Raw genomic sequence first — 14,721 nt, 5'->3', positions numbered from 1 at the left:
GGGACCTAATAGCGGCAGCGATGAGCATCCTCCCCTCCATTGTGTCTGCTTCTCTCCCGGCGACTGTGTGCATGACGATAGTGACAGATCTGACGGTAACGGAGGCACGAAAGGCAGCGACGAACCCAGTTTTGATGGTGGCAGCTCCCTCACAAGCTCCCTCTCTCTCCTCTGCAGACCTCTATCTCTTTCCTTCATGCTTAACAATGACAGCGACGACGGCACTCGGACCCTTCGGCGCCGTCATGTCCCTCTCTTCGTCTCCCTTTCTCCTACCTCTTCCCTCTCTGAGCTCCCTCTCTTTCTCTTTTCTTTCTTTCTTCCTTTCTTTCTTTCTTACCATGGGTAAGGGGTGAGGGGGTAAGGGTGAGTGACGGCTAGGGTTAGGGAGCGTGGGTGAGGGAGAGTGTGTATTGTGTAAATTAGGGTTTGAGTAGAGTAAGAATTTTAATAAAAATAAAAAGGTAGAGTAATAATTTAAAATTAGATTATAATACAAAATAATTATCTTTAAAATACCATTTAATTATCAACTTGTAAATTTATTTTTAAATAAATACTAATTCAATGAAAATTAGAGATTAATCAAATTATTTTTTCTTTTATTCATAAAATAATGTCCAAAGTCTAAATATTTAAAATAAAGTATATAAATTCTCATTATTTTTTAATTACTAAAGCTCTAAATTATAAATAAGAAATTGTCCAACTTATATATAAAAATCTTTGAAAATATAATCCTAAATAAATATAATAAATCGTAAATAACTTGTTATTTAATTTCCAAAAATATGGGATTTTACATACCCTAAGACATGCTTTCGAAGCGTGCCTATAGTTAAACTGTACAACATGACCATAAGCATGGCTAATTCTTAACTCAGAAAACCTATGGCTACACTTTTTTCTGAATCTTCCTAATTAACTTTACAAATCCAATATATAATTTTAAATTAAGGAATCCAACATACATAAACTTCCATCATCATATTTGTCACACAAAAAAAACTTTGATTACGTGACAACATTCTAACAAAGTACCAAATATCAAAGTGATGATAACAACTACTTATGAATCCCTAATACATTATCCACAATTCTAACAATTATACATGTTTATTTTCTTTACATACTTCAATATGAAATATAAAATTTATAATTACGTGATCATCCATTTGTGAGCTCTATTGTTTTCATCACTGCCCTACATAATTTGAAATGTTGTGAATTAGACAAGATAGTTCAGACCCAAAACAAAAAAGAATGAAAATATAGAAAAGTTAGTAAAAATGAGAAAAAATGTGGGTAAGAAAATGTCTGTAAAAGTGACCAACACAATGAAGAATGTAGAATGTACATGTAAAGTAAGTGACTTAAAAAGCAACAAATTTCCAACGTTCATCATCATGGTCATTCATAAACAAGGTATGAGACAAATATAAGTAAGGTAAGAAAATGTCTATTAAGACTCGGGAGAGAGTCATGGAGTTAAACTCATGCATGCTAATATGAAAATTTAAAAATTACCGATCTAAGTACTGTATTTTTATTGCAAGCGGACAATCAAACTTCATGCAAGTTAACATTTGGGAACTATATCAAACGCAGAAAATTAATAGGTAACACATTCAAATTCTCGGCATCTGCCTTGGCAACAACCCAAATTTAGAAATATTTTCACTGAAGCTGAGTTCTACGAAAGAATGACATACCAGCTTTTCAGTCTCAGCAAGATTTCCTCTTTTGGCAAGATTAATTGCAAATTCTGTTTCTATATACAACAGTTGTTGTCTCCAAATCATACACAAATAGTAGCCCAAGTTTGGTAATCACATAAATCAAATCGTATTTGTGGGATATTTGTAAAAAAAAAAAAAGCAGAAAAACAAGCCAAAAATTAAATATCTGCATTGTTTATAAAATGGCCGACATACAACAACCGCTTTAAACACTCGTGTTGCCATAAAATAAATACATAGGATCACTATTAGAAATCAGTATTTTTCGGACGAATTTTGAAATGAAATTGAGATAAATTTTGCATAAATTAAAGACAAAAATTTTGTTTGGTTTTACTTTTATTTTATTTTATTCTATATTTTTGTGTGGATTAAAAGATAATATTACTAATATATGAATAATATTAAAACATATTAAACTAATTTTGTAAAGACAAAAAATTTAGTAACTATAAAAGACAGGTGCATAAATAAGCACTAACGTACTTATTAATCCAATTTTTTAAAATATGTATAATAATAAATGAGATGTTAATTAGTATGATCATTATTTCATATTTTGATAAAAAAGTTTTAAAATTGAGTCTTAGAAATAAAAAATTTACCGTTTTATAAGTTATATAAAATTAAGGTCATTTTAGAAAAAGGAAACTTTATTTTGGAATAATAAAAACATTTGGGACAAATCATAGACAAATTTAAAATATAAATAATATTTTTATACTAAATGTTAAAATTTTTAAATAAACATTTGAAATCCGTTTGAAAACAGATGCACTTTCAAACGGAATATACAAATAATGTTATTTTCGTCCGAAATTTTTGGAAAAAAGTTTTGGTTACTTTGAAAGGTTAGCTATAGTAAAATCATTTAAGACTAATTATAGACAAATTTGGGATAGAATTAATATTTTTTAAATTACGTCCCAAATCCGTCGAAAGTTATTGCACATATTCAGATGGAATACAGATGAATTATAGTTTTTGTCCAAAATATGTTGCTAATCTATATGAAAATTTTGGCACCATCCAGAAAAAATTTGGCGTCAAAATTCGGGACAAAATATAAAAAAACTTAGGACATAATATATTCTTCCAAAACCTCCACTAAAAGTTGTTCAACATTTGTTTCAAATTTATCCAAAATTAAAAAGTCATTCAGACGAAATAAATTTCGTCTGAAATTTTTGTCTGAAAAAGTCCTATTTCTAGTAGTGACAGAGCCAGGTGTGAGAGGCAAAAATATGTAGACTTAATTGTGCATCGAACTCAATAACATGCAACTTCGATATAATTTGACCAGCATTAAGTGTCTTTGAGAAAAAAAAAATTATTAAAATCTAAACTAATTAATTTTAACATATCAATTTCAGGTCATTTACAACTTATAAATATAAGACACAAACAACAGCGCTAATTATTACCATTTAAATTAAAATGACCTAAATCCTAAAATAAAATAAACTTAAGCTTAAGTAAATATTAATAACTAATAAGTAACTTCAAAAATTATTTAGCAAACTCCCTCACCACCTGCATACTACTTATATCAACTTAAAAAATTTATAGAAAATGGCTCACCAGCAATAAAGCAGCATTATCGCCAAATAAAAAGCAAAATTACCAATCCAATTTTCATATTTTGTTAATTTTATTTGCACAGCAGACCAAATAAAAAAAAACAATACGAAACAAGAAAGAGAGCACATGCCATTACATTCAAGAGTATTAGACCTTTCACAAATAAATCTCATCCCATATCGTAGATGACTTAGGAGTAATACCAAGAAAATAACCCAATAAGTCTAACTGCTGGTGTTTAAGGGAATGTTCCCGTGTTAATGCTGATAGCCATAAATGGCAAAAGACCACTGATGGGAAGAGGAGTCTATAACAATTCTAAGTTTTTGAAAATTAAATAATAAATTATTCATAATTTATTATTTTATTAAAAAAAAATTATTTTTTTTAAAATAATTAAATTAAATATTTATAATATTTTAAATTTAAAATTTATTAAAATTTTTAAATAATTTTTATTATAATAAATTATTTTAATAAAATAAAAAATTATTATTATTATTATTATTATTATTATTTAATTCCATTCTTTTGGTCGAAGCCATTTGGCAGCAAAAGAAAGAAAATGAAACATGACTTTTATATATATATATATATATATATATATATATATATATATATATATATATATATATATATATATGTCATTAAAAAAACCAAAGGAAAGGAATGAAACAAAACGTGGCTGGCATATATATATATATATAAATAAAGCATGACATTTAATTACCTTTTACCTAATTAATCATCATCTCACCCATTTTTTTTCAATGTGACCGAATCCAAAGAAGAAAGAAAAAGAAAGAAGACCGATGGAGAGAGAGAATGAGAATCTATGGAGCTTTTGATCTTTGGCGTTCGATTTCTTGATTTCGTAACTCTAATTAAAAAATTAATCCGATAAAAGTATTTGTATCTTCTTTTTCTATATGTTGGTGTCATTTTTGTTTAGTAGAAGTTGATGGTGACGTAACTTCCCTTTTCCTTAAATTCGGCCAATTGAAGTTCTGGGAGACATATGTAATTTCTGACGTTTTTTGCTTCGACAGCTCGATCAGAAAACTTCTTCGGAGCTTCGAATATTTTAATTTTGTACGGAAATAGAGTTTGGTAATTTTAATGTGAATTAAATGTATTCTTGATGTGTGATTGTTGGTTTGATAATTATAATTTTGTGCTTAAAGTTTTGTTGAATCTCGTTGATTTTGATGCTTTACAGTTCGTCCATTATAGATCTGATAAGAACTAAACTGTTTTTGATGTATTTGAGGGCTGTTGTTAAGCTTGAATATTGAGAAAATTGATGAAATTTGGTGGTTGAAAGATTAAATTAAAAGCTGTGAAAAATCGGTAGCCAAAAAACTCATAAATGAATTAAAATACAAGTAGTATTTTGAAAGGAAATGGTTAAGGGTTTAAGTTTTGGTATAAGAGAAAGATTAGTATTTAAACTTTATGTTTGAAGGGAAACATTATATTTGTATATAAAAATCGAGATACAATTTGTAATTATATAAATTTTCAGGTATTTTGGGTAATAAATAAAGTACGGGAGTAAAAATGAGTATTTTATAAAAGTTCAGGGTTACTTTTATAAATACTGAGATGAGTGAGGTTTCAAATATAATTTTATAAAAATATTGAGTTAAAAATAAAATATTTAAAAGTTTGAAGTTTAAAACATAGATAACAAGAGTTTAAAAATTAAAAACTTAGCTTCGTAAAGCTTTTAATTTTTAAGAATAGATATAAATATTATTTATTTGCCATTTAAAATATCTTATTTGTATTATTGTTATTATTATTTTATTAAAAATATTATCTAGTAAGACATTATTAATATTATTTTAAGTCAGAGCAGAGTAAACAAAATAATTTTAAAAGCTTTAGAGAATACAGACTTAATTAAAGTACTTTATAATTTTTTTTATAAGACACTTAGAAAAATGCGAGGGAATAACACGAAGATAATTTATATTATGGAGTGATAGGAAAGAAAAGAAGAGAAAAAAAAGAAGAGAGATAAGAAAGAAAAGAAAAGAAAAAGAACAAAAAGAGAAGAATGTATTAAGTAAAATGATCTCTGCCAAAGAAGAGCAGAGAGCAGTGACTGAAAAGATTATAATGAACGTTTACCATAGTAGAGCAGAGCAGATAGAAAAGAAGGCATTAGTTAAAGGGATCTCTACCGCAATAGAGTAGAAAGCAAAAATTGAAAAGAAATTGAGTGCTGTTTGGGCCTTAGTGCCAAGTGTCTAGTGAGGACGGCGATGCGTAACACTCACTTGATACTATAGGGATGGGTCAGTGGGATGGTGATGCGTAACGCTCACTAGAGACCGAAAAGAAGCTTCCCCCATGAGGACGGCGATGCGTAACACTCATGAAGGGGAGGTTGGTTGAGATAGGGACAACGATACAAAACGCTTATCTCAGGACCAGTGTTAGGAATCGGGCAACAAACTGACACATGAGCTCATGGCCTGTAACACCCTAATTAGCCTAAGCTTTACCTCGCGTCTAAGGCAAAGGTTAATCAGAGATTACGACAGTTCTAAGCTCATACCTAGTATATATATAGAAAGAATAATATAATCTAGAAGCCCGATGAAAGATATAACTCAAAAATAGGATTTTAAAAGCGTAAAACGTACTAATGAAGCGTCTAACTTAAAGCACAAGAAATAGATGTGGTATAAACAAAGATAATAGTATAATAGTGTAATATCATAAGAAACTAGCCACGGCCCGTGGAGTTTAAGCCGGCTAACCAAATATACAGACAAAAAGGAAACTGAAGTTTAGAATGGCTTATACAAGTTTGTTCTCTCAATACATGCCTCTAGGCAAAACGAAATATAAAATAACTCAAAAGAAGTATCCGGATCCTCCGCTTCTGTCACCAACCAAACAACTCACCGAGGTGGGTTACGACCTGCATCTGAAAACACAACAGAAATATGGTATGAGAACTGGAGGTTCTCAGTATGGTAACAGTGCCCAGTGATGTAGGATATAAGACCTCGGAACACCGAAGGCAATCCTAGACTCCATATCCATTACGAGATTCCAATCTTAAGGCATACTAAAACAATAAAGCATGATAATATAAACCTTATCATAAGTAAACAGGGTACTCTATCTTAGGGATTTCTATTCTAACCAAACACCGTTGTCCCACAGCCTTTCCCAACCTATCCTCCATGCGATCCCATCGCCACTGCCTTCCGAACCTCCTCAATCCCAGTAGAAAACACAGTTATATACAATGCAAGTAATACACAAGTAGAAGCATATAAAGCAAGTAACTCAAATAGCATTTAGACATGTTATACAAATAGGCATACAATTACAAGTCGGCAAAGCAAACAAACATATAGAAGATGCACATGATTAATGCCTGCCCTACTGGCTGTGATATCACATTGTCGGTTCAACTGCCAACCCGACACATCTCCATGGAGATGTCGTCCTTTGGAATCATCATATGGGAACCCCCGAGATATAGTGCTCGGATCACTGTCCAGGGTTTTGTGCCTGCACGCTCTATTAATCTAAGGGATGCGAGAGGGATACTCTTGCCACCGACCTTGCATCTCAATGCAAGCGGGACGAACCACCGCCCTTACGCCGCCGCCGCTACCTCGATAGGCGGGATCCAACCACACGTCCCTGCCGAGCGCATAGCGTCTCATAATCTCAATATAAAATAGTAGTACAGTGGTTTTTCAGAAAATATTTTCAACGTATCAGTAATTCCTCATCACTCCTTCGAGTCCTCGACTCATCTCAACCACTGTCAATTCACATTTTCATCCCGAACTCAACAGTTCCTCAAATCTCATCTTATACATCAACCTTTCGTCACATACCATCAAACCATCCCCAACACACCAGAAACCTAGGCCTCCGTTCTCTAATTTTTCCAAATAATATTATCTAAAACCCTTAGCTTATTTTCCATATTTCCATACTCAAAATTAAGCCCAAAAGCCTTAAAATGGTGTTATAGAAGCTTAAAATTTTGTTGGAAAGGTGAAATAGTTGAAAACAAAGTTTAAATTTGTGAAACAGGGCGTGTACGTACGCACAGAGGTGTGCGTGTGCACGCCCAGGAAGAATTTGAAAGTGTGCGTACGCACACCCTGTGCATACACACAGGTACTAAAACTTGTAATGTCTGTTCACTCGCACAGGGTGTGCTAGCACCCCCAACAGACGACCCTTCCCGACTTGTGCGTGCGCACAGGGCTGTGCGTACGCACGTACGCACAGGTTGCAATTCTTCATTGATGTGTTCGCGCACAAGCTGTGCTAACGTTGCAAGCAGAGAGCCTTTTCCTGCCTATGCGTACGCACAGGTCTGTGCGTCCGCACAGAATAAGATATTCGCAGGGTTGTGCGTGCGCACATATCAGAAATCCTGAAATTCTGCAACTTTGCAGAATTTCAGATTTTTAACACTAACTTTGAATGATCATAACTTCCTCTACAAAATTCCAAATTTCACAAACTTTATATTGATTAAAAGGATTTTCAAAGATCCTTAATTCCAGATAAGTTTCATCAAATTTTGAAAACCGAGGCAAAAGTTATAATCAAACAAAGTTCACCAAAAAACCAACTTTTACCCAAAATTCACAATTTCCACAACTTCTCATAAAACACAACCAAAACCATACCAAACCATTCCAAACTCTATTTATCATCAAAATCAACCCTTTATGTCATTTTACACCAAACTTACCACATTTTCCTTCACCTTTACTCATCCTCAATCTCAACATCAACATAAATATCACATGTACCAACACAACTCGCATCTCAACTTCACAAATTGACGTGATTCCAGAGCTTTCCAACAATATATAATAGTATACCCTTTTCTTCCATTTCGTATGGGCCACTTCACGCCAAACTTGAGGAAGCTCAAGTTTGGCGCTAGCTCAAGGCCTCCAAAGAGAAATCGTACTGCCATCTCCATGCCGAACTTGAGTTTCTCAAGTTCGGCATCAACTCAAGGAAAGCAAGAGAAAGCAACGCTGCCTTCTCCATGCCAAACTTGAAGTTCTTCAAGTTCGGCGTCAACCTTAATGAGTCCAATGGTCCCCACTCGTCCCAGGATGCATTACACGTGAAGGTTTTGCAAATTTGATTTAACTTTTATTATTAAAATTTGGAAAAGATATTATTTAGTTTTTAGGAAATATATTTTACATTAATTAGGATTAGATATAAAAGGGAAAAGAATCAGCCCTTCGAGTTCTTCTCTTCTCTTCTACCTCATTCCGTACTTTACAGTTTTACAAATCCTAGTTTTTCTCTTTGAACCATGAGCAACTAAACCTCCACTGTTAAGGTTAGGAGCTCTGTCTATTGTATGGATTGATACTATTATTTTTCTATTTTAATTCATGTACTAATTTATAATTCAAGAATTGTTTTTGTTCTTTATTTTATGAATTTGGGTGGAACAGAAATATGACCCTTGTTCTAACTGAGTTCTTGTATAACTTGAAAAAGCTCTTTACTTGAACAACAGCTTGAAAACATATTCTCCTAAATCACTAATTATCTGGTCTTAACGGGATACATGACATATAATCCTCTTATATTTGGGTAATTATGATTTCTGTGGCATATAAACTAGAATTGAACTTCACCTTCTAATTGGAATTAAGTGATCAAGGAATTAGCAGTTAATGAAGGTTCTGAGGAGACTAAAAAGATCTAAGGAATTAGGGTTTAGTCACTTATAGTTTGCCATGAATTAAATCTTGCATGATTAAAATAGTTAGTAAGAAAAGTCAATATGAAAAATAGATAACTCTGAAGCCTTAACTGTTTTCTCCATATATATTTCACCTCAATTTACTACTTGTTTTCTGATTCTCTGAATTACTGTTTGATGCATTTGAAATCTCAACACTCTTTTCTATTTGTCTAACTAAGTAAATCACTTAACCTTTGTTGCTTAATCCATCAATCCTTGTGGGATCGACCCTCACTCACCTGACGTATTACTTGGTACGACCCGGTTCACTTGTCGGTTATTTTGTGGACTTTAGATTCCGCACCAAGTTTTTGGCGCCGTTACCGGAGATTGACTGTGATTAAAAACTATTGGTTGTTTGATTACTTAGATTAGGCGTTCTTGCTTTAATTTGATTTAACTTATTTCTTTAAATAAAATAATTTTTTTGATTTATTTTATTTAAATTTTTTTCTCTTAATTTCTGAAATTAAGTTTGGTGTCCCTTTTGTTGTTTTATTCTTCCTAGTTATTTTATATATTGAGTTTAAATTTTATACTCCTTTTTGCTTATTATTTATTTTATTTTCTTAATTATTCAGTTTATTTTCTTTATTTTATTTTTCTTTTATATTTTATTTTATTTTTTTTATGTTCTTTCTTCTTTGCTTGTCTATTTACCACATGGTGCGTTTAATTCTGTTTGGTGCTTTGTGCTAAGAAAAATAATGGAGAGAGATCATATGGGTTACTACTCACACCCAAGGAGTGATTCATATTATTGTGGATGGAGGAACTACCCGAATTTAGGTTGGCAAAGTCAAAACTAAAGAAACTTCAATGCTCCATGTTCCAACTATCAAGAACCACCATATCTATATTCATACCAAGAACCACCACCTCTCTATCCATATCAAGAACCATCATCTTTCTACCCATATCAAGAGCAACCATCTCCCTATCCATACCAAGAACCATCCTCTTTTTACTCTTATCAAGAACCATCATCTCCTAGTTATTCATATCAAGAACCACCCTCCTCTTCTTTTTCATATCAAGAACCATTAGCTCTTGAGCTATCCATGAAAGAATTCATACATGATATGAAGATGAGTGTAAAAAATATAGAAAAATATGTGAAGTTGATTACCAAGCCCCAAGAAGAGGAACAAGCAAATTCCTTCCCAAGAGATACAATGTGAGATCCTATGGAAGAAAGTGAGAAAATCAATCAAAGGAGTTCATACTCCAATGAATTAGAGAACTCTCCATCCTCACACATGGAAGAAGAGGAAGATGCAAAAATAAAGGAGGAAGATGCACAAACAAAGGAGGATGATACACAACAAAGGAGGAAGCCATGCACACTCCATGCTTGCACATTCCAATAATTCCGGAGGAAGCCATACAAGTCCCTATAATTCTCTGCATGCAAGCTCCTGAGAAGAAAAATCTGAATGCACTGATCACATTTGAATTGAAGTCTTCTCCCCCAACACTTGAATATGCTTTCCTTGGTCCTAACGAAGCAGAGAGTGGCATAGAGGGTGATTTTATTGAACCACCAATTAAAGAAATTCTGGATAAAGGGTACACACCAACCATCACACAACACCCAAATTTTGAAATTAAAGAAGTGAAGGCAACCAAGGAAAGCACTGAAAAGGGATTTTGACCAAGAAATAGAAGAAAATATCCATGAAAAAGAGAAGGTCAGCAAAAAATAATCTAACCTCTACCCCAACAAGCAAGGAGAATCCAGTTAACCACAATAAAAGAAAGCTTGTTAGGAGGAATTTATATCAGGGGGTGATGCCAGGGCATTTTGTCTAGTTTCACTGACCTTTTCTTTATGGTTTTAGGGTAGTTTCATGCACTTTCTTAGGAAATAAGCAAGTTTTGAGTAGAATTTCACTTACATCTTGATTCAAGCAAATATTGTGATTTTTATATGAATTCATGAGAATTATGCATAAATTGAATGATAAATTGGATGATGCATATCTCATAACTTGGACTAGAACTTTGATGCACTTTATTGCTTGATTTCAGGACAAAGGAAGCAAGGAAGAACCACGTTAGCAGCCACGTTAGTCTAACTAACGTGACCTCTAACGTGGAATGGGAGCTAGCTTGCAACGTTAATGAGAAAAGTAATCGCCAAGAACGTCCTCGAAGCCATCATAGCCCACGTTGAGAGTTACGTTAACTAAGTTAATGTGAACTCTAACATGGAAGAAGGAAATGAAGCCAACGTTAGTGACAATCACCTTTGTCACTAACGTTGGACCAAGCTCATATTGGCCACGTTAAGAGCCACGTTAACTCAGTTAACGTGGACTCTAACGTGGGGAAGCAAAAGAATGGCCAACGTTAGTGACACTCACCTTCGTCACTAACGTTGGACTAAGCCACTTTGAGCCACGTTAGTTGCCACGTTAACTTAGTTAACGTGGAAGCTAACGTGGAGGGAGCAAGAATCACCAACGTTAGTGACACTCACCTTTGTCACTAACGTTGGAATGAGCCACTATGAGCAATGTTAACTCCCACGTTAACTTAGTTAACGTGGAAGCTAACGTGGATGAAAGAATGATGAGCCAACGTTAGTGACACTCACCTTTGTCGCTAACATTGGAGATGGCTATCACCACCACGTTAGAAGCCATGTTAACCTAGTTAACGTGAACTCTAACGTGGGAAGTAGCGACGTTTTGAAACGTTAGTGACAAAGGTAAGTATCACTAACGTTTTTGAAGATTTGGAAAGCCTACGTTAAAGGTCACGTTAGCCACACTAACGTTAACTCTAACGTAGGGAAGGGAGGATTCTCAACGTTATTGGAAAAGGTAAGTCCCAATAACGTGTGTGAAGGATCAAGAGGCAACGTTAGTGGTCACGTTGGTGCCACTAACGTTGAAGTTAACGTGGGTCACCATTGGGTTAGGAACATTAGTGAAAAAGGTGACTGCCACTAACGTTCTCGAACTCACACTTTCACTTAACGTTAACGCCACTAACGTCCTAAGCTAAAAGTCCCTGCCTACTTCATACTTTCTCTCTGCAAGTAAAGCTAAGCCCACTAAAGAGGATAACTGCTTCAAACTCAAGATCCAAAGGCCCATATCCAAGATTTGAAGAACCAACTAGAAGATCAGAAGAGTAGTATATATAGGGGTAGTTTTGAATCAGAAAGTGGGTTGGAAATTTGAGAACTACTCTCTGTATTTTACTTTCTCTGTAACTTTTAGTTTAATTCTCAAGAATGTACTCTCCATCTATGTTTTTCATTCCCAGAGCTATGAACAACTAAACCCCTTTCATTGGGTTAGGGAGCTCTGTTGTAAATTTGATGGATCAATATTAGTTTTCATTATTCTTCTTCTATCTTTTCTCTTGATTTTACTAGAAAGCTTTCAATCTTCATTCAATTGGGTAGTTATCTTGGAAAAGAAGCTATTCATACTTGGATCTCTTCGGAACTTTGGAAAAGGAATGAAGAGATTATGCTAGAAATGCTTTCTCATGTTGGACTAAATTGGGGTTTGGATGGATATAGTGACATATAATCCTACCAACACTTTGATTTGGAAATACATGTGGTATAATCAGTGACCATACTTCATCTCTTCTCATGAGCAATTGACCAAGGAATTGGCTATTGATCAAGATTTGAGAGATTGAATTACCATGAAATTGGAATTCAATCACTTAAGATTGCTAAGGAGATCAATGAATGCATTGATTGAGGAAGAGATGAAAATGAACTTGATCCGGAGAATGCAACATCTCCTAAGCCCAATGAATTTCCCATTTCTGATCTTACCCATTCTCTTTACTTTCTGCTATTTAATTTCATGCTAAACTCCCCTTCCTATTTAAGATTCTGCAATTTACTTTTCGCTATTTACATTCCACTCTTTATTTCCAGCATTTACGTTTCTGCTATTTACTTTCCTGCCATTTAATTTTCTGCAAATCTCAAATCCAATTCTGCTTAGTTCAACTAGAACATTCCTCTAATTAAAGTTGCTTGACCAATCAATCCCTGTGGGATTTGACCTCACTCTATTGTGAGTTTTTACTTGACGATAATTCGGTATACTTGCCGAAGGAAAATTGTTGAGAGACAAGTTTCCATGCATCAAGTTTATGGCACCGTTGCCGGGGATTGATTTTGTATCAACAATGATTAAATTGGTGGATAACTAGATTGAGCATTTGTTTTTATTTTATTTGATTTAAGTTCATTTGAGTAATTTACTTTCTGTTCAGTTATTTTCCTCCCTTTCCCTTACCCATTTTCTTACTTGTTTACAATTCAGCCACTAACCCACTAATTGTTTAATATATTGCATCACTCACACTAACAGCATTTCTGAAGAAGTTACTATCTGCATCTTTCTTTCTTGCGGTTGCCTTGTTAGTTGTATGACAGGTAGAAGAAGTGGGGCTTCAACTTCCTTTGATTCTGAACCTGAGAGGACCTTCCTTAGATTAAGGAGGGAAGCAAGAGGAAAGAGAGTAGTTGGTGCTGAGGAAGAGGAGGAGTACTTTGAACCAGATATGGATGAGAATATGAAGAACCATTATGAAGAAGAGGCTCACAACCATGGCCGAGAAGGTCCAGCACATCAGGCTGGGCAAGAGAGAAGGGTTATGGGTTCGTACATCAATCCAAACCCAGGAAATTACAGAAGTAGCATCCAAAGGCCAACCATACATGCCAACAACTTTGAACTAAAGCCACAGCTCATCACCCTTGTTCAGAACAATTGTTCATTCGGAGGGAGTGTCCAAGAAGACCCCAATCAACATCTAACCACCTTCCTGAGGATATGTGATACTATGAAGTCTAATAGTGTTCATCCTGACACCTATAGACTACTTCTATTCCCTTTCTCACTCAAGGACAATGCATATAAATGGCTAGAATCCTTCCCAAAGGAGAGTTTAGCAACCTGGGAAGATGTGGTGAACAAATTCTTGGCAAGATTCTATCCTCCTCAACGGATCAACAGGTTGAGAGCTGAGGTACAAACCTTCAGGCAGCAAGATGGTGAGACTCTATATAAAGCATGGGAGAGGTTTAAGGACCTGACTAGAAGGTGCCCACCATATATGTTCAATGAATGGGTGCAGCTGCACATTTTCTATGAAGGTCTTTCTTATGAATCGAAGAAGGCAGTAGACCACTCATTCGGAGATCTTTGAACAAGAAGAAGACCATTAAAGAAGTCATAGATGTCATTGAGACTGTAGCAGAGAATGACTACTTCTATGCTTCTGAAAGAGGCAACACAAGAGGAGTGATGGAGCTGAACAATGTGGATGCACTGCTGGCCTAAAACAAGCTTATTACCAAGCAGCTGGCTGATCTTACCAAGAAGATGGAGAGGAACCAAGTAGCAGCAATCACCACCTCATCAGCAACCCAAGAGGGAATGAATGCAGAGGCAGAGGATGAGCAAGAACAAGCCAACTACATTGGAAACTCACCTAGGAAAGCACATGATCCATACTCCAAGACCTACAATCCTGGTTGGAGGAACCACCCAAACTTTGGGTGGGGAAATCAACAAGACCAAGACCAAGATCAGAGACGCCACAACCCCAACAACAATGCAGCCCACCAACATTCCACGTAAA

At 34.6% G+C, this 14,721-nt stretch overlaps 1 non-coding gene across 1 annotated transcript; it reads right to left on the bottom strand.

The window, feature by feature from the left end:
* Nucleotides 1-14,091: 14,091 nt before the first annotated feature.
* LOC112781548 (small nucleolar RNA R71) lies at nt 14,092-14,198 on the bottom strand. The gene has a single exon (XR_003192320.1). It is a non-coding gene; the product is annotated as a small nucleolar RNA R71 (small nucleolar RNA).
* Nucleotides 14,199-14,721: the final 523 nt, after the last annotated feature.

This window comes from Arachis hypogaea, chromosome 19, assembly GCF_003086295.3.
Source record: "Arachis hypogaea cultivar Tifrunner chromosome 19, arahy.Tifrunner.gnm2.J5K5, whole genome shotgun sequence".
Taxonomy (NCBI): Eukaryota; Viridiplantae; Streptophyta; class Magnoliopsida; order Fabales; family Fabaceae; genus Arachis; species Arachis hypogaea.
The sequence above is the reverse complement of the archived record's forward strand: the minus strand, read 5'-3'. Positions and strand labels throughout refer to the sequence as shown.